Raw genomic sequence first — 21,614 nt, 5'->3', positions numbered from 1 at the left:
GAGGTTGATGTTACACCAGACCCTAATATTTTGGTGTACATCACAAATTACTAAAACACAGTTAGGCACACTAGCAGTTTCTAGCCCGGAGAAACCAGATGCCTACAACCCCCCTTGATTGTGCTCTTTTCTTTCGCCTCATGGCCTTGGGGAAGCCAAACTAATGGGCAGCTCTGGGCAGCTCCTCTCTAGCTGGCTGGGTTTGCAAAGCAGTCTGTCTTTATTGTGAGTGCATTCTGAATTCCACTAACCCAGATCTCAGTAAACCACTGAGGATATAATCAACCTTTGAATTACAGAGGTTCAGTTAACCATGGTTTTAGTGTCTATAACCAGTTCTGTCAACTTTCTAGATATACTAGTTGTGCTGAACAGATCTCAAAGAGAATTTATTTTTCAGCATGTCCTGTGAACTCTGCCTTGTGATCTAACTTGCAGCTATTGATCACACTTTCCTCACACCTGTCCTAGCTGATTTCAACATTTAGTATTAGTGAATATTAATAAAATCTTATATTCTTGTATCCTTTGTATGACTTTCTTTCACCTTTCTGCATTTTTTGCATGTACAATTACACTAATTACCTAGCAAATTAGACAGCTACATGTAAAAAGAATATTTAGGTGCTAGATAGAGACCAGTTTTCACTTTCAAGAGTGGTAACTGCATAAATGTGGTTATATATGTATGTATATATTTTTATGTCTGGACTTCCTTATTTTAAAATGTGAACATTTATTTTTTTTAAATACACACTAATGAGAACTGATAGAATAGGGGATAGATTCCCCCCCCCTTACTAGCTGTTCAGATTCCAATTGAGTTTCTGTTTGAGAGTGTTTTGTATTTGCTCTCTGCAAACATTGAATGCTCAAGCTTAGCTACAGCAAATTCTTAGGAAAAACTTTTATTCAATGTTTGAATATTCACTGAAAAAAAATGCAGTTTGTAAAATTTGCATTTCAAAATTCACACTAACCAATACAGCATGAATTACAAATTTTGTATTTGAATTCTCAGTTACACTGTGTATTCCCCTTGGAAAAGCACCATATGCCACAGCTACAACCTGAGTATCATGGATCACTGAAGGATCTTGCAAGAGCATCCTCATATTGCAGACAGGTTTAACAGATGGCAGGCACACTCCCTCAGAAAGGGATAGAATCACCAGCTCTGACAGGTGCTTCCCCAAACAACCATTATCACTTCAGTCTTGTCTGGGATGGGCCTCAATCAGTTAGTCAACATTGAAGACCCAGTCGCATTCAGGCTTTCATCTGCAGCAGCCAGTCATGTGAGAAATAGAGAATATGATCTGACTACTGAAGGTACCATAACCCATGTCTCCTCACTAACCGTCCTAGCAGCTTTGCATATGTGCAACACAGAGTTCCATGGGTGGTCCACTATTCTGTCAGCAGCTCTTGTCAGGCCTGATGTACTCAATATACCCATCACATTGTTGTCATGATATATACTCAAAGCTGGTATGTAATATATCATTGGAAAACTAATAACTCACTAATCATTAATATTCCTGTGTGATGCATATACAATGTGAGTGCAAAGAGTTATAGACATGCTAGAATTATGCTCTTAAAAGCAAGCAATGCATAAGCCCTGCCAGCCCTAGACAATGGAATGTGTACTTGGTCATCAGGCAGAGACAATGAAGGTGCATTTACATGAGAGGTAAACAAAGCCATGAAGATAACAAGGGGAGGAGGTAATGACTCAACTATCACTAGCAAATGCCACCAATGAAATTAAGCAAAATTTGTCCCAAAACAATGGAAACCCAATTTACATACATATCAGCAGAGGGATCAGACACACAGGCAGGGAAGAACAGCATGAAATCATCTGAGTCTGGGAACAAAATAGTGAATTTGGGAAGATATAAGGAGAGAGAAGAAGCTATCATGGCATCCATCACTGAACAGACAAAAGGGGCCAGAGCTCTTGCAAGCTGAGAAAGATGGGTTCTCCAACCAAGGGGATTGAAGTCTCTGGGAACTGAATATAGGTGAGAAACCTGCTTAGACAAAGATATTTCACCTAGGAAGACAAGGGAAGTCAGTACTTTGACCTTCTGACTTCTTGACTGAAAGAAGGTCAGCTATGGCTATCAAGAAGAAAGATTGGTAAGAAATCTTCCTTGAACAAAGACAGTAGCTTGTTAAGTCTTAGCCACTAGAAGGCATATTTTACTTTCATTTGCTTGTAACCGCTTCTGTCTTTATCCTTTGTACTTGAAATTATTTTTAACCTACCTCTTTTTGAATAAATAAATTTGTTTTACATTTAATCTAAACCAATCCAGTGCTTTGTTTGAATTGAAGTGATGAACACTAGTAAAATTTAATAAGCTGTGCTTTTATCTTTTCAAAGGAGCAACAAACCTTATTTACTTCTCTGCGTGTTCTGGTAGAGGGCTGGACACTTCACGGCAGATGCTTGTGGGGAAATTTGGGGTTGGGAGTGTGTTAGAGTCACCGTGCAAGTAGTAGCCCAGGCTTGTGAAGACCAAGGTGGGGTGGTTGTGTAGTAGGTAGGCTGCTAGGGACAGAGTGCTGTACCCAGACTGCACAGCACACAGATACTCCAGGAACTGCATGCTTGGCTGCTGGGTGTTGGTGACTGGGCTGTGAGCCATAGCTGCAGAGCATTTAATGCATGCAGGATTACAGGGCAGGCAGTGACACAACCTCTCACTGGTCTAACTTGCACCCAGAGGACTGAAACATAGATCCCCGGGGTATCCTACAAGCCTTTGGGGATAGAAGAGCACTTGCTGGGACTTCTCACAGAGAAAGGAGAGGAGCCACTTGAGAGCAAAGATATGAAGAGGCACCTGATAACTCACTTTCTTCCCCAACCAGGAGATCAGCCCACCGCTACCACCAGCACCACATCAAGACCTTGGAACCAGGTTGTTTTGGAGTCAAAGAAATCTGGTGACTTCATATACCATCAGAATTCTATTGCAAGACTGTCAGGTCAAGAGATGGGATGAGCTGGGATGATTGCAATATTTTGTGTTCTGCTTTTCAGATGATAATATTCTATTTGGAGGAATGTTCCACTGCAGTCTTTTTATTTCTACCACACCAGTAGAAACTAAACCACATCTGGTACTCAAATGATGTAATGCAAAGTGGTATGGGCCCTGGTTTTTGTTTTTTATTTTATTTTTTTTGCTCACTAGGGAGAGAATTGTTCCCTGCTTCTCTATAGAAGTTATTTTTCACACTAAATTTTATAAGTGGAGGAGAGAGCAGTTCTTCAGTCACACCCAGAAGGCAAAAGTTAATCTGATGCTCATTATCATTCTTATAATTTCTCAGCCAGTAATCAATAACAGAGAATATAATTATTGGCTAGTTCCAGGACCCTCATCTTTTCATACATTACAAGCAAACTTGATTCTTATTTCAAGCTTTACGTTAGCTCTTGATTTATTTATTTTTAAATATTTTGCTGCTTCTGGTACCTTCCTATAAAGTATCATTTACAGTGTAGTAGCTTAGATCCTATGACTGCCTTCTTTGGGTCTCTGGGAATACTGCCCAGTGAAAGCTCAGAGGTGTGTGGCTAACCTCACCCCTAGAGTACAGGAGACATTCATACAGAGGTTCTCCCAAAAAGGAATGTACTAAAGATGAGTATGCACCACCTTATGAAACTCCTAAATGAGATGCTAAATATGACTGTCTCCTGGACTCTCAGGCATTGGTCTGTCATACAGCCCTATCCTTTGCCCTCCAGCACACTCTGTTTTCCTGAGGACGCTGAGTGAGATTCAACATGTCTCCAGTGCCTCAGTGACTGATTTGGGACTATTAATAAACTGTTTATTCTTGGGTCCAAGTTACTTTTACACCCTCCATGGGGTTTTGTGCTGCTTTATTCCCTCTTGTCTCCACATTTGTTAGGACTCCAAAGTTCTTCAGCATAGGACTGGCCGTTCTCTGTTTCCAAGTGCAGCCTTTGTTCAGCTGATGAACATTTTGCACATCTACCCCTTCTGTTTGTAAGCCTAGTTTCTACTCTTCAAATTCAGGGAAGATTCCCTTACAGAGATCCTTTGTCCTTATTTAGTCCACAACTCTTGTTACAGCCAGTGAGAATTTTACCTAAGAACTGAATAAAGGCTCCATGACTTGACACTAAATCTGTTTAAAAGTAAGATTCAGACAACTTTTCTTAATATTGCTTTTAGTTGAACACATTCTAGTTATTACATTATAATTGTGTTGTTTAAATATATTATTTATCTAGTCCCCTTATAGTACATAGGAATTTCTATACTATATCAGGTTCTTGGTCCACCTAGTCCTGATATCCTGTCTCAGACAGCGGCCATAACAGTTACTTCAGAGGAAAATACAATAAACACTGTAGTGGGTTTCATGCTGTCTGGAGTGGCTCAGGACCATGAGTGCCAACTTCAGGGCAGACTGTCAACAAGCAAGGCAGAAACCCCAGTCTGATTGTATGTTTTATAATTAGATTTCACCAAGCCAGTAACAACTGTGAACACCTAAAGTATTGTAACAGTCTTATCATGGAGTCACAGGCAGTTCCCTTGGGCAACCCCGTCTATCTTTGCTGCCCAGGCAAGCTGGACTATGTGATAGATAGTCACTTTACACCAAAAATCACAATAATACTCAGGTTACTCCCTGTCCCAAAGGACCAGTCACTTACCCCAGGTCATTTGTACTCTAATCTCAAACCAAGACAACACCTGTAGCCAATCCTGTAATAAACTAAAGATTTAATTACTAAGAAATTAAATGAGTTATCTATGAGATTGAAACAGGAAACATACACACAAGTTACAGACTTAGATTTACAAAAGGTAATAAAGCTGCTTGTTACAGAAGCTTATATGTGACCTTTAGGGCTGACCCATGCCAACCAGCATGGGGATCTCTTGCTTATGTTTAGGAATCTTTGCCCCTCAGAATGCAGACAGCATAAAGAGATCTCAATTCCTTCTGGTCAGGCATTTTTATCCCCTTCACCCCAGAATCCAAGATGAAGCAATGAGTTCATGAGAAGGCCTCCCCTTCCTGGGGGGGAAGTGAGAAACACAGTCAATATGATCTCTGTCCTTTTGATGCTACACAATGCCTTATTTACCTTCAATGGACCATCTTGTGTGCAGAATGAGCACTTTACTTTAATTAATGTTTCTTTTCCTGTTTGGTGAGTTATACAATCACAGCAGTTTTACAATGCAAACACTCAATCTAACTTTATACCATGGGATACAGATATTATAAGTAGGATTACTACACGCAGCATCCTAAAAGCATTCCATAAAGTCTAAATATATTCTTATAACAATGTCTATTTTAACTGTACCAACACACAGGCGAGACAGACTGGTTTCCTGTTGTGCATTTGTCAGTGTTCAGTGAGGTCCTGGGCCTTGGTATGACCTGGCACCTGGTCTGCCAGGGTCACAGTGGGTATTTATGGAACTTCTTGCCTATAGCAGATGTTTCTTCCTAGCCCTAGGCAATTAATGGGTGGCTTTTTCGCTGAAGACTGTGAGTTTATACATAATTCTATGGTGTTTGCCTGATAAGAAACTTACTCCTCAGAAGCACTGAGTGCCTTCAATTCACAGTGAAGTACGTAGAAGTTGAGGGCATTCATCATCTTATAGGATCGAGCCTAGAGTGGTTTATACATGAAGCTCTTGGAAATCAATTTGCTCTTCATAAATGTCACTTTAGAACACTAGACCTAATTTCCTTGGGGGGGGGCGGGGAGGAGGGAAGTGTGTGTGTGTGTGTGTGAGAGAGAGAGAGAGAGAGAGAGTCCTTATGAAGAAATGATATCTTTGCAGAAGCAGGAAAAGCTCACAAAGTCACTTGTGCTCCCTCTCCTTGTTGTGACCCTCATTTCTTGTGTCTTAGTGTCTCCTCTCAGACATTCCAAGTATGATGACAGCTATAAAAATTAGGCTTGTTAAGTGACGGGAAAGATCACAGGCTTTCATTCTTGTTGAGCTCCTCCAACAACAGCTGCCATCTGGCTCACCATCACCATCTAATATGGGATCTGATTTATGAAGCTGCTTAGATCAGAAAGTGGGACACATGTATTGTCCTTTTCCACAAATAATGCAGTGGGACAGGGACACTGAAAGGGCTATTTTGGGCCATCACTAAATCCTAAAGCTAAAAAAATACAAAGGTTATTAAAACTCACTTTAGATAAAGACATCCAGTAATTCACAGGAACAGCTGTAATCTTATACATAGTTCAAAGATGCAGGAACACTAATGCATTTCAATAGCTAGTAAAAAGTACTGTCGAATATTTTTTATTTGAAATCCACAGTGCTTGTGAATTACTTGGATAATAGCTACATAGCTGCTTTGAAGCAATGCTGGCTAACGTGGACTATTTACTCCTGAAAACAAATTAGCCATGATAATATCTAGAGCTTTTTATCAGTAGTTATCTAAGTGCTTTACAAAGGAGATCAGTGTCATTATCCCCAATTTACAGGTATGAAAACTGAGGCACAGGGCAGTGAAGTGACTTACTTATGGTGACCCAGCTACCAGGGACACAGCTGGGACCATAACTCAGGTCTCCTGAGTCCCAGTCCACTAGGTCACATTGACTCCCACACTAAATTAAATAAAATTAGACATTTGATTTTCAAAATGGGGGGGGAACTGCCTGTGTGTGGAAAATAATATTTTAACTTTTTTGAGTGATAAATCTTTTAGTGTGTGACTTTACTGAAGTGGCTGTTGAGCTCTGAGTGATGAGGGAGGAGTGGGGAGATGCATATTAAAATTAAATGAAAGCAGAATATCACTCTGCCTTTCCTTGTATTATAGGACTTTCTGAAAATGTAGATTAATTTTGTGTCTCCTCCCACTTCCATTTGAAAGCTCTGAGCTGCCTAAAATGTCAGAGGCCAGTTTATTTTGCTGCCATTTGATTCAGATGGATGTAGAGAACAACCTTATTTTTCTGTACATTGCTATTTCTTCTTTGTTGTACTGTACCTAGTTTTCCAGCTGTTGTCACTGATTCGATGCACTGGATCCTGTCCTGACTCTTAGGGCAATGGCTGTTTTTTTCTTGTTAACTTCTGTCATCACAGTATGATGGTTTCTGTTCTGTGTGTGGTCTCTTCTTTGCCCCTGCAGAAGGCACTTCATAAAATACAGGAGAGGGGCACTCGTCGTCCCAGGGTCTGTGGTTCACCCTCCCACATTACTGTTACTTCAGGTGCTACTGCAGCTGCTGTTGCCCTTCCCCACACCCCTCTCCTGTGGTGGTACTACACACTAAATAATATCCATTAGGAAGCGGAAGGGCTCTTTCCTTCAGGTCTCTGTTTTAGTCAGATTGCTATGTGATGAACAGGGAAACATTTGAATACCCACCTCAGGTGCCAGTCATATGGGTGATGGTTGTTCCTTTTGGTCCTGCTATTGCTGTTGTTCCTCACTAGTGTTATGCTGCCAACATTTTAATTCCATCAGTTCCATGCTTCTCTGCTCCTCTGCAAAAAATCCGTTGTTTCCATACTCTTCCTTCCCTCCCTCCATCCCCCCAACTCCATCAATCCAGCCACCACTCCCACACCTAGCCCTGACTCTTCACCCACCTATTTCCCCTCTCTTCATTATCTCATTAAGGCCTTTCTAGGTGTTAGGCGTTCCTCGCAGCAGCAGCAGTGGTGGTAGGCAAGTTTCTGGCTGGCTGCTTGGTTGGTTGTGAATCACGTAACCTCTGGCGATCGGCTTATGTAGTTAGTTGAGGAAGGGGTCTCATTTGGTTCCTGAAGCAGACAAGTCTTCCCTGACTGTTTAAGGTCTCCCTCAATTGCTCTGGAAAGGAAAGAGGGAGCACATCACCCCAGATTGGTGAGGTAGATCTCCACTAGCTGGTGGTTAGTGAGGCAACTGGACCTCAAGCTCCCTCCTAGTACTGTTTCTTCAAATTCCAAGCTGAGGCGAGGCAGAGAGGCACTGTCTGAAAGACAGCCAGGCTGCATCATGCTTATCTGTCTGGAAGTGGGGGATAAAAGAAACCAAGAATGAAGATGTGACTAATAGACAACTCAAGCTTTTATATGCTCTAGCACAGAGAAAAGTCACCGAGATGCCATGCAAGTTGTGGATAGGAAAAGAGTAAGGCTTAAAAACAGCATAAGGAAAGTTGGTGCTAACATGAAAAAAGCCATTGGGAAGAAAAGCAGATAAATTAAAGGGGGTGGGGGAGGAAGGCAGGCAAACAGAGAGTGCAAGTATTTTGGATAGTGAATGGGCTGATAGGGGCATTCATTGGGATTGCAGTCAGTGAATAACAAAGATGGTCCAAAATGTCTTGAATCTGTTGACCTTCGGGACATGCTGCAAGGTCCATCTGTTTTCTCAGCTGCAGCTTGGCCCCTTCTTTCCTCAGATAGTACGGGAGAGGGATGGGGGCTTCTGGAACTACTTGGTTGCTTTCCCAGGCACACCAGGAGGCACTGGTCAAAGATGCAAGAAGAGAGGGTTAACATTTTTAATAGGCAGAGCTGGCCATAATCATTTTGGAGTAGGTTGCCAAACAGTTTTTGCCATCTCCGTCCTGAATGTAAGAGATTCCAGACTGCCATGATCACACCACCATGAATATGCCTAGCCTAAGGATTCAAGGATCGCTAACACCATGATACTTTGGGATACACCCAAAACTTAACGTATTCATTTTACTTAAGGATTGTGTGAGTATGTTTGTACAGAGGCAGGTAGGAAATTTAAGGGCCTCCCTGCTTCCTGCTGCAGAACAGAACTGGTCTCCTCAAGGAAATGGTCTAGAGAGGTACTTTATTTAAAAATTCTCAAAAAAAGCTGTGATTCTCATTTACAGGGCCAAGGGACTGGTTCTATTAACAAGGACCTCATGGTCACACTAGCAACCTCCCCAAACTTCCCCACCCTGATCATTTCTTTAATTTTCTTCTCTTCTGTACTCTGTCTCCTAATATTTCCCCAGTCATCTCACTTCTTTTCCAAATTAATTAAAGTAATAAAGGGACCAACTTATACCAAAACAGTTACTCAATATGGGTGCATATATATGTGTGTGTGTTTGGATGGTTCTATTATTTTTTACATTTAAGGCACCAGTAATTTTAATAGCACTTTATCTGATGCGTTCTCTACAGGTTATAAATTATTTTTGTGACATTTCTTGCATGTGACTCTTTCCAGATATAGGGTCTTATTCACCATGGTATTGCTCTGGTTATATGTCAGTGTAACTCCATTGGTATCAGTGGACCTATGCTGCTGTAAAAAAGGTGCAACAGTGTGGAAAGTTTAATTATTTGCTGTTGTAAAAGCAAGCCTGGCTTAGAAGGGAAAAAGCATTAGTAAGGTTTTTTTTCTTTACACATCAGATAAAATAAATTATCTTCAAATACTTATAAAATATAAGTTTGTAGCAAACTATGTCAAATTATGATATTGAGTCTCTAAAAGCATCATTATTGAGGTAACAAATACTAGTGAGTGTTAAAAGATTGATTGTAGTAGTATATTTTTTTTTAAACACAGCTTCGGTTACTAATGGGCCTTTATCATTTTCATTTCATGTGCTTTGAAGCAACTGTATCTGTCCCTGGATGAACAATGGCGTAGTGGAGAACTGCAATTTGCTGAGACATTGAATTCAAAATCATTTTCAAATTAATATTAATCTTCCCCCTCTCACTCCCTTTTGCGTGTTCACTGGAATTTTGCTTTGACTGGGAACCAAAAGTTGATGAAAAAATCTTCACTTCTCATGTTTGCATCCTGCAAATGTTATGTCTTAAATACTACTTTTTTCCACATGACTTCATGTGCTAGCAATTTGACTTAATGAGTAGCTGCAATAAATGTACAGTATGGAAATATTGTTACGAGTCTGCTAGAGCATTCCCATGCTTAAGCAAAGCATTGCGTTGAAAGAGATGTAAAATATATAATTACTCTGAGGCCTTGAACAAAATCCTGGTTCTTAGTTCACTCTTACCCTTTTTTGGAGAGTGTGAGTAAACCTTAATTATGCCTTGTTTTTAAAGAGAATTGCTGGGCCTGTACATCTGGACTTTGCTTTCCCTATCATCATCTATGGATATGTTCAAGCTATTAAAATGAACACAATTCACTGCATATTGTTTATTTTAGTTTTAGAATTCGGATATATCGTGGTAAAGCAGCGCTCCGGGGGGGCAGGACTGCACACTCCGGTGGATCAAAGCAAGTTCGATATAACGCAGTTTCACCTATAACGCGGTAAGATTTTTTGGCTCCCGAGGACAGCGTTATATCGAGGTAGAGGTATATTAGATGTTAAATCTGCCTTCCAATCCCCTTCAATGCCAGCCTGTTGCCAATTTGTTTCTCATTGCTTAGAAGAGCAGAAAATCAGGGCGCGACTTAAATGTGGATTTTGCAGTTATTGTTGCTTTTTTCAAAACTGAAGCATTCGTTTTTTTAAAAATGGTTAATGAATAAATTCTGTGCTGACTTATACCCTATACAGTTTGTTAGTTTCTTAGTTCTTTTGAATGTCTGAAGCAGTCTTCATAGTGTAAACTGATGCACTGGTAATCAGTACCCCTTATTGAAAAGAATCCATAGTGTCTAGTGATGGACAGAAGTAAATCCACAGGTTAGTGGTGGTTCAACTTTAAATGGTTTGCAAGTTAAGGGTCCAATTCTCCAACTCTATCAAGTCAACAGAAGGGGGCCAGCAAAGAAGGAAGTGCATGCACCACTTTTCAAAGGTGTGACAGGGCCACTCTGCTTGGTACTCCCAGAGCATTGCACTGTCTGATGCAATCAGGCACCACCATGATGGGTGTGATATAAATGCTTGGGTAGATGGATGGATAGACATAATGGCTTCAGCAGCTCTCACTGGCACAGTGCCACCACTGAGAGATGAAATCTATCTGCTATTCAGTTTAAGACCTGGTCTCAGAAAGGCTCAATTTTGGTTTGATGACATGTTGCTGAACATGAACTGTCCTTACAAATGAAATGGTTATGATATATTAACAGTGCTCCAAAACTGAGCTGAGTGGAAAATACTTTTCTTCCTGCAGAAATTTTTTTACTTTTCTGTTTTAAAAAAAAATGATGGGGGTGGGGTGGGAATTTGGCCACAATCTTTAGGTTAAAATTGAAATTTTCAATTTGGAAATACTTCACTGAGCCTCACTGAAGTTGTAGTTCAGGTGCCTCATGCCCCCATTCTCCTCTATGGGCCAGGCTCCCTGGATGAGCTATAGCTTCCCTGATGCATCAGAGTTTCTCCTCTTGCTGAGCATTGAACAGTGCGTCATGAGAATCCCTGGCTGCAGCATTGTGGGAGATATAGTCTGGCTGGGGAACCCAGCTCATAGAGGAGAATGGAGGCACGAGGCAGCCAAACAACTCCCATGTAGCACCAGAGCAGCATTTCCCATTTGAAATATTTTAGTTTTCGACTTAAATGTTTTGGTTTTTTGGGTGTTCAGCTTTTTAATGAAAAGTCAAAGTTTTCCGTGGAAAGCAGACACTTTCTGTGGAAAAAGATTGTTTAGTCAAAAACCCAATTCTTTTATCCAAAAACAATTTCAACAGAAAATTTTCAATCAGCCCTACCCAAAAACATTGTGTCTCTCTCCTAAGCATTAGAGCCATGACTAACATTTGATCTGAGAAACCATGAATTTAGGGTAAGTTCAGATCAGAGCTCTGCAACTCAAGCCCTTGTTATTATCTTAATGTATTTCAAATTCAAACAAAATGACTCCTCTTCATATTTGTTGTACTGAAAGATGATGGGCAGACTACAGAAAGCTGGGTACTACACTTTTTAGTTTGAAACAGGACTTGAAGATGCTTATTTAAGCCTTCCCTGATCTATCCAAACCATTTTATCCCTCAAAACAGGGGTTGAAACATTATGAAAGTAGCCTAGTGCTCTTCTGTTTCCTGTTTTGCCTGCAACCATGAGTTACAGATATGAGTAAAGCTGAAAATATAATGAAAAAGGCTAACAGGTTAGAGTTTGTCTCAGGTCACAGGAGTCAGATGAGTGGAGAGTCATTTTATTGGAACCTGTTCCTGCTTCTACTATGTTATTCTGGAGAAATTCTGCCCTACTTTGCTCCATATCACGGGTTTAGATGGTTCTTTCACTTGACAAATTACTAAGAATATATATTTTTAATTATTTAAAATTCTATTTTTTAAACAATTGTAGCAGAAGAGCAACAATAGCACTGCCACACTGTTTTACAAGGCCATAATTCAGTCCTCCTGTTGGCATAACCCATGAGGGCTTTGGTCTCATAGTTTCTCCATTTGGTGACTGGATTACTGCCTTGTAAAACAGCACGACAGTACTATTACTACTAAAAGAAGGGACAGCATCCAGACAGCCAATTGGCTGACACCTTTTTTTCTTTTGGCCATAATATTTTTGTTCTTGGAAGTAGCATATAAAACAAAATGTTTGCAACTCTAACACCTAATAATTTACTTTTTTTTCCTGCAACATGAAGTCTATTTTATATAGTTAGCTTAATTTATTACCAACTTGCTGATAGTATTATTCATTATTTATTGACAGGTTTCAGAGTAGCAGCCGTGTTAGTCTGTATCCGCAAAAAGAACAGGAGTACTTGTGGCACCTTAGAGACTAACAAATTTATTAGAGCATAAGCTTTCGTGGACTACAGCCCACTTCTTCGGATGCATATAGAATGGAACATATATTGAGGAGATATATATACACACATACAGAGAGCATGAACAGGTGGGAGTTGTCTTACCAACTCTGAGAGGCCAATTAAGTAAGAGAAAAAAAACTTTTGAAGTGATAATCAAGCTAGCCCAGTACAGACAGGTTGATAAGAAGTGTGAGAATACTTACAAGGGGAGATAGATTCAATGTTTGTAATGGCTCAGCCATTCCCAGTCCTTATTCAATCCTTTGTTGATTGTGTCTAGTTTGCATATCAATTCCAGCTCAGCAGTCTCTCGTTGGAGTCTGTTTTTGAAGTTTTTCTGTTGTAATATAGCCACCCGCAGGTCTGTCACTGAATGACCAGACAGGTTAAAGTGTTCTCCCACTGGTTTTTGAGTATTATGATTCCTGATGTCAGATTTGTGTCCATTAATTCTTTTGTGTAGAGACTGTCTGGTTTGGCCAATGTACATGGCAGAGGGGCATTGCTGGCACATGATGGCATATATCACATTGGTAGATGTGCAGGTGAACGAGCCCCTGATGGTATGGCTGATGTGATTAGGTCCTATGATGATGTCACTTGAATAGATATGTGGACAGAGTTGGCATCGGGGTTTGTTACAAGGATAGGTTCCTGGGTTAGTGGTTTTGTTCAGTGATGTGTGGTTGCTGGTGAGTATTTGCTTTAGGTTGGGGGGTTGTCTGTAAGCGAGGACAGGTCTGTCTCCCAAGATCTGTGAGAGTAAAGGATCATCTTTCAGGATAGGTTGTAGATCTCTGATGATGCGCTGGAGAGGTTTTAGTTGGGGGCTGAAGGTGACAGCTAGTGGTGTTCTGTTATTTTCTTTGTTGGGCCTGTCTTGTAGGAGGTGACTTCTGGGTACTCGTCTGGCTCTGTCAATCTGTTTTTTCACTTCAGCAGGTGGGTATTGTAGTTTTAAGAATGCTTGATAGAGATCTTGTAGGTGCTTGTCTCTATCTGAGGGATTGGAGCAAATGCGGTTATATCTTAAAGCTTGGCTGTAGACAATGGACCGTGTGGTGTGTCCTGGATGGAAGCTGGAGGCATGTAGGTAAGTGTAGCGGTCAGTAGGTTTCCGGTATAGGGTGGTATTTATGTGACCATCGTTTATTAGCACAGTAGTGTCCAGGAAATGGACCGCTTGTGTGGATTGATCTAGGCTGAGGTTGATGGTGGGATGGAAATTATTGAAATCATGGTGAAATTCCTCAAGGGCTTCTTTTCCATGGGTCCAGATGATGAAGATGTCATCAGTGTAGCGCAAGTAGAGTAGGGGCGTTAGGGGACGAGAGCTAAGGAAGCGTTGTTCTAAGTCAGCCATAAAAATGTTGGCATATTGTGGGGCCATGCGGGTACCCATAGCAGTGCCGCTGACTTGAAGGTATATATTGTCCCCAAATGTGAAATAGTTGTGGGTGAGGACAAAATCACAAAGTTCAGCCACCAGGTTAGCTGTGACATTATCACAGTTCCTGATAGCTTGTAGTCCATCTTTGTGTGGAATATTGGTGTAGAGGGCTTCTACGTCCATAGTGCCCAGGATGGTGTTTTCTGGAAGATCACCAATGGATTGTAGTTTCCTCAGGAAGTCAGTGGTGTCTCGAAGATAGCTGGGAGTGCTGGTAGCGTAGGGTCTGAGGAGAGAGTCTACATAACCAGACAAGCCTGATGTTAGGGTGCCAATGCCTGAGATGATGGGGCGTCCAGGATATCCAGGTTTATGGATCTTGGGTAGCAAATAGAATACCCCTGGTCGGGGTTCTAGGCATGTGTCTGTACAGATTTGTTCCTGTGCTTTGTCAGGGAGTTTTTTTAGCAGATGGTGTAGTTTCTTTAGGTAATACTCAGTGGGATCAGAGGGTAATGGCCTGTAGAATGTGGTGTTAGAGAGCTGTCTAGCAGCTTCTTGGTCATATTCCAATTTATTCATGATGACGACAGCACCTCCTTTGTCAGCCTTTTTGATTATGATGTCAGGGTTGTTTCTGAGGCTGTAGATGGCGTTGTGTTCAGCATTGCTGAGGTTATGTGGCAAGTGATGTTGCTTTTCCACAATTTCAGCCTTTGCACGTTGACGGAAGCAATCTATGTAGAAATCCAGTCTGTTGTTTCGACCGTCCGGAGGAGTCCACGCAGAATCCTTTTTTTTTGTAGTGCTGGTAGGGGGGATTCTGTGGGTTAGTATGCTGTTCAGAGGTATGTTGGAAATATTCTTTGAGTCGGAGACGTCGAAAGTAGGATTCTAGGTCACCGCAGAACTGTATCATATTCATGGGTCTGGAGGGACAAAAGGAGAGGCCCCGAGATAGGACAGACTCTTCTGCTGGGCTAAGAGTATAGCTGGAAAGATTAACAATATTGCTGGGTGGGTTAAGGGAACTACTGTTGTGGCTGCTTGTGGCATGTAGCAGTTTAGATAGTTTAGTGTCCTTTTTCCTTTGTAGAGAGGCAAAGTTTGTCTTGTAAATGGCTTGTCTAGTTTTTGTAAAGTCTATCCATGAGGAAGTTTGTGTGGAAGGTTGGTTTCTTATGAGAGTATCCAGTTCTGAGAGCTCATTCTTAATCTTTCCCTATTTGCTGTATAGGATGCTGATCAGGTGGTTTCTCAGTTTCTTTGAGAGTGTGTGATACAGTCTCTCAGCATAGTCTGTGTGATATGTAGATTGTAATGGATTTTTTACCTTTAGTCCTTTTGGTATGATGTCCATCTGCTTGCATTTGGAAAGGAAGATGATGTCTGTCTGTATCTGTACGAGTTTTTTCATGAGGTTGATGGATTTCCATTCCATACGGCTAAATGCAGTGCCTTGCATAATGACAGGTTTCAGAGTAGCAGCCGTGTTAGTCTGTATCGGCAAAAAGAACAGGAGTACTTGTGGCACCTTAGAGACTAACAAATTTATTAGAGCCTAAGCTTTCGTGGACTACAGCCCACTTCTTCGGATGCATATATATGCATATTTTTTCTCTTACTTAATTGGCCTCTCAGAGTTGGTAAGACAACTCCCACCTGTTCATGCTCTCTGTATGTGTGTATATATATCTCCTCAATATATGTTCCATTCTATATGCATCCGAAGAAGTGGGCTGTAGTCCACGAAAGCTTATGCTCTAATAAATTTGTTAGCCTCTAAGGTGCCACAAGTACTCCTATTCATTATTTATGTAGCACTGTAAATGTACGAGGCATGTCACAATAAGTAAAATGTCTAAGTATGTACATGGCTCCTTCACAAATATTATTAATTTACCTCCCAAGACTTCTGTGTAGTAATATTATCTCCATTTTACATATCAGGAGCTGAGGCTCGGAAAGATTAAAGTTTAGATTGTGCATCAATTTCTCACATTGGTGAGCACTTACATACAGTGTCTTAATGAAGTCATCACCGTGAAGAAGGGGTGCATAATTTAGACCTTTGTGACTTGCCCTGGGTCACAGCAAAAGTCAGGATGGAACCCATATCTCCTGAGTCCCAAGCCAGTAGCCTTAACCACAAAATCATTCTCCTATTCCTGTGAGAAGTAAAGGACACAATTCCTGCCCAAAGAGATTACACTTTAAAGGCACAAGTGGGACCAGTGCACACAACAATATGGCCTGGTATCATGTAGACAAACAGAAATCATTGTGTTGTCACTGTAACTGCAGCGTTTCCACAATTTAGGTGGGTTTGCAGAGACTTTTGAAGGAGGACAGAACAGGAATTTAGAACAACCTCCCAATTTTTTCACACATTCACGAGAGGGGGGTGGGGAGAAAGAGTAGTGGATAAAAGTCCTTGGAAGAATGTTTCCTGCTGCTAGAGCAAAGCAGAGGACCATAGCCAGCTGGATAAAATGGAGTAACCCCTAGGCTGTTCTGTTCTGTGCCAGATCTAAGGAAGGGAATCAGGGAGCCAGCTATTTCCCTCTTTGCTGCACCCAGGATCTGGCTTTGTGCCTTTGATAAATACACTACTGCTAATTATCCAGCTAGATGAGCAATATTTTTTCTTTTCAAATACATAATTGCTTGTCTAAATCCAAAATTGCCAAATTTCATTTGTATCCACATTTTTATTCAAATTCACTCTGAACTACTACCAGAAAGCTGCTTCCAGGTTGTCTTAGGGCTCGTCTTCACTGCAGAGTGGAGTTATAACTCAAGTGGAGCTCCTAACTCAAGTCCCATCCACACATAAAACTCCTTAACTTGAGAGTGGTGGTGCTTTTAACTCAAGTTGGCTGCGCCATCGGGGGGGTATAAGCTCCAGCTCCAGCTAGCACAAGTGATCAGCGGCTACCACAATCACTCTGTGCAGTAATCCAATCACCTCGGGGTATGTCTACATTTAAAACACTACAGTGGCACAGCTTCATTGTAGGCACTATCTACACCAATGGGAGGGGTTCTCCCATCACTGTAAGTAAGCCACCTCCCCAAGAGATGGTAGCTAGGTTGATGGAAGAATTCTTCTATGTGAGCACTTGGATCAGGTTACTTACACCGTTCAGGAGTGTGGATTTTTCACACTCCTGACTGACATAGTTAAACCAATATAATTTTCTAGTGTATACAAGGCCTCAGTGTTATTTTGCAGTGTGACTGCTCTCACTCAAGCGAGGCTAACACAAGAAGAGTTAACGCAAGTGTGGATAACTTGAGCTAACACTGCAGTGAAGACATAGCCTTAGAGAACAGAATGCTGGTGCATTTCAGCCAGACAGAAACCAGTGCATGGGGTAAAAGTCATTTTTAAAATAATCATTCATTCATAAATATCCTGGTTGCTACACAACAGAAGCTTAAATTCTGTACAGATTTCATCAGTAAGCTTTCCTGGAACAATTACATGAAGCACAGGTAAACCCTGATTATCCAAATGTTTATTCATTTAGAACTTGCATAAGACATGAACAGCATAATTTTTAAAAAGGGGAGGGGGGAGCCAGGATTGCAAAGCATATTGTTTCCAGAAGCATTAAACATCATGCAATTCACTGCCCTTCATAAATATATAACTGGCTCGCGTACTAAATTGCATGTGAGTCACCCATCCAACTCCCCCACTGAAAGACCCAAGATCAGTTACTGTAGCCAACATAGAATGGTGTTGGCAGATGCCAGAGGGAGCCATACCTAGCCCACCATCAGAGTGGTTGTTGTGACACAGAGCATTTAAGGGTAAATGGGAGGATTCTGGGATATGGTCTCAATGTAAATGTTTTTACAAGTATCTGGAACTTTGTTATTTAAATTGTGGAATCAGTTGCTCCAAGGGAAAGTATGGAAAAAATGATGTAAGCCCACAGATCAAAATCTAACAAGTTTATTCAAATACCAGATTGCTTTTTTAATTGAAAAAAAAAAGCATTCTGTACTAAAAAGACAGTCTAGTTCCCACTTGGTAGCATGCTCTGCTTGCCTTCGGGCTGTCTCTCAGACAGCCCTCCTCACAGCTCTGCTGACAGAATTCAGAGCTTGCCAAGGGTGCTAGTCTAAGGGTAAGGCCCAACAGCCAACGGGGCTGTCTGTGTTTGCCTTGCATGGTAAATGAAACCTCAATTATCTTCAGGGCAACGAATCCCAGTGGATCACAATTTGATGAATACCACTTCAGTCCTAGAGGAAGTGTTGTGTATATAGTTCTCAATGGTCTCAAGGAGAATTGACCCTAGATTGTAATATGGGAACATTCCCGGCCAAGTTGTCAACACTTCAGAGAGTTTCTTGCTTTCATGTAAATGCTTGAAGGTGTCTTTCTGGTTACCAAAAATCTCATTTGAGTTCATTTGCTGCCACCTTTTAGCATTTTAAAGCTACAAACCTGACCTTAAAATCACAGCCGCTCATTTTATTAGTGCTCTGTATTTACACTTAGAGATTTTACACCTGGAGATTTTTATAGGATTTCAGTTTTGATTTTGTTCCAATGGCTTTTTTGTCCATCTCTATAACAATAATCAAAATAGCTTACATTTTTATGCCACGCCTTTCCTCCCAAAGGATCCTAAATCCATTTACAATCTATAAAAGCTACCTTTTCTGTATACAGAAATGCCTTTACCCATCAGAGAAGTGCAGCCACCTGTGGGGTGAAGCACAGCAGCTGTTTAAAAGCATACAACATTGTTGCATTTTAAAGTGGAAAGTGAAGAATACTGTATCCAACTGAAACTACAGAGGGGCTTTAATTAGGCAGAATGTAATTATTCAAATAGTAATCTGACCTGGGCAACACCCCAACTCTTGCAAAAAGTGCCAAAGGGCCCTTTAATTTTAACATGCTGTCAGGACATCAATTTTATGACTTCTTCAGAAAAGCCAAACCTCCAGCATGGTGGCCCCTAATTCTATGCAGAAGGGAAGGGAGGAACCAAGTGAATAATCTACTTCCAAGCTGCACTCTGTATTTTTCTTAAAAGTCTCTCCTCTAAGTGCTGAGCAGGTCTCACTCTGCTTTGTTCATGAGATTTGAGAAAATTATAGCCCAAGGTGGTACAGCTGCAGCAAATCTCTTGATTGTGCTCACAGAAATCATGTTCCTTCATAATAAAAGAAAAATAATAATTGTTGGTGATGATGGAAGTAAAACTAAGCTTGCGTGAACACACTGGGGGATGTTTTTGTTTGTTTTCAAACAGATTTCTTTATGATGACTCAGTATGAATAATAAGCTCTGTTATGACAAGTTGTATACTTGGCAAACTCTAAAACTACCTACAGCAAACTAAGCTCTTGCTTAGCATTAAGCACATGCTGGTGTGCCCTTCCTGAATAGAGATGCTTCTTGAATCGGGGCCTATATGCTGAAGATATTTTAAAATGCGCTGGCAATGTGAAGATTTGAAAGTAATGACTTTACTGGAATATCTGAGGTGCAAACCTCAGAAGAGGATAATATCCACTGCAGCCACAGCTTTTGTGTTCATGATAGTATTTTTCATCTAAGGATCTAAGGATCACAAAGTATTTTCTGAAGAAAGTGCCATTTTTAAGTACCCCTAAGGGGGAACTGAGTTACAGAGACAGCGCTTGCTTAAACTAAAATTATAATGAAGTGCTATCCACCATTTAATACATAGATTTTTTAAAGCCAGAATGGGCCTTTTGGTCATAGTATGACCTGATTAACATAGACTAGAGAATTTCATCCAGTTACTCCAATATTGAGCCTAATAATGTGTGTTTGACTAAAGCATGTTTTTTTTTCTCCTTCTCCTTTTTTTTTCTTTTATTGAAATTTTCCTCCCCCAAAATAAGGGGAGAACAGAAAACTAAACAGAAGAATGGGAAGGAAAGGAAAGGGAGGGCAGAGAGGGGAAAAGAGAGAGACATTTTTGATTAATTCCTAGGGGATGGAAACTAAGATTTCTAAAAAGTCAGACCAAATCTCTTCAAATTTGTCTGAGTTCCCTCTTCTCCAAAATGTTACCCACTCTTTAGCTCCCAGATCAGCCAAGATGCTTCATGTGCCAATATATATTTATGCCTGTATCTGTAATTTTCACTCCATGCATCTGAAGAAGTGGGTTTTTTACCCACAAAAGCTTATGCCCAAATAAATCTGTTTGTCTTTCAGGTGCCACTGGACTTCTTGTTGTTTTTGTGGATACAGACTAACACTGCTACCCCTCTGATATAAGATGCTGTGCTAATTTCTGTCCCTGGAGGGAAGCTGCTCTTCCTTTGATGCAATATGAGTTGTTTGGTTACAAGCATTGCTCTAGAACCCAGCTTCCCATGAGTTTCCAAGCTGAGGGTTATACCCCAAAACACAGTTCCTGGAAGTCATTTTTAAGGCTGTGTCCATTAATATATTATCTCTCCTACCTAGTTCTAGCCAAAAGGATTGTATCCTGGGACAGTCCCAAAACATGTGAATGACCCTTATCTGCAGCCTCAAGTCTTTGGCAAGGCCCATGGACTGTAATCTACGTGAGGACCATTGTGAATAAAATAGATTTTTCTGGTGGATTAGCCTTAATCATAGGTCAACAGTAGAGTTTTTAATATTTCGCAAGGCATTTTCCCATTGGTTTGGGTTAAAGGATCTAGACAAATCTTTGTTCCAGGTCTGATGCAGGCAATCTAATTAGGGAGGGTCTTTTGGGCCAGGAAGGTGTAACTGGCTACAGTTAGTCGGGTGCCCTATAGAGCTCCTTCCACATCAACAGCAATCCTGGAGTCTCTGGTGCTCCCAGTATCTCAGGACCAAATATGTCCATCAAGAAATGTTTAAGCTGAAAATAACTCCTTGCCGCAGGACCAGGTAGGTAGTATTGCTGCTGGAGGGCTTGACTAACACTTCTTCCTGAGAGGCATCCCATCTTGGTATGAAGACTTCACGAGCTGGAGAATCCACTGCTTCCCTTGGTGAATTTCTTTTATATTTGGAATTGGAAAAGGTTCAGAAAAGGGCAACAAAAATGATTAGGGATATAGAACGGCTTCCGTATGAGGAGCAATTAATAAGACTGGGACTTTTCAGCTTGGAAAAGAGGCGCCTAACGGGGGATTTGATAGAGGTCTATAAAATCGTGAGTGGTATAGAGAAACTAAATAAGGAAGTGTTATTTACTCCTTCTCATAATACAAGAACAATGGGCCATCAAATGCAATTAATAGGTAGCAGGTTTAAAACAAACACAAGAAAGCATTTTTTCATGCAACGCACTGTCAACCTCTGGAACTCCTTGTGTTGTGAAGGCCAATACTATAACGGGATTCAAAAGGGAGCTAGATAGATTCATGGAAGATAGGTCCATCAATGGCTATTAGCCAAGATGGGCAGGAATGGTTTCCCTAGCCTCTGTTTGCCAGAAGCTGGGATTGGGTGACAG

Source organism: Chrysemys picta, chromosome 6, assembly GCF_011386835.1.
Source record: "Chrysemys picta bellii isolate R12L10 chromosome 6, ASM1138683v2, whole genome shotgun sequence".
Taxonomy (NCBI): Eukaryota; Metazoa; Chordata; order Testudines; family Emydidae; genus Chrysemys; species Chrysemys picta.
Note: the sequence above shows the minus strand (reverse complement) of the source record.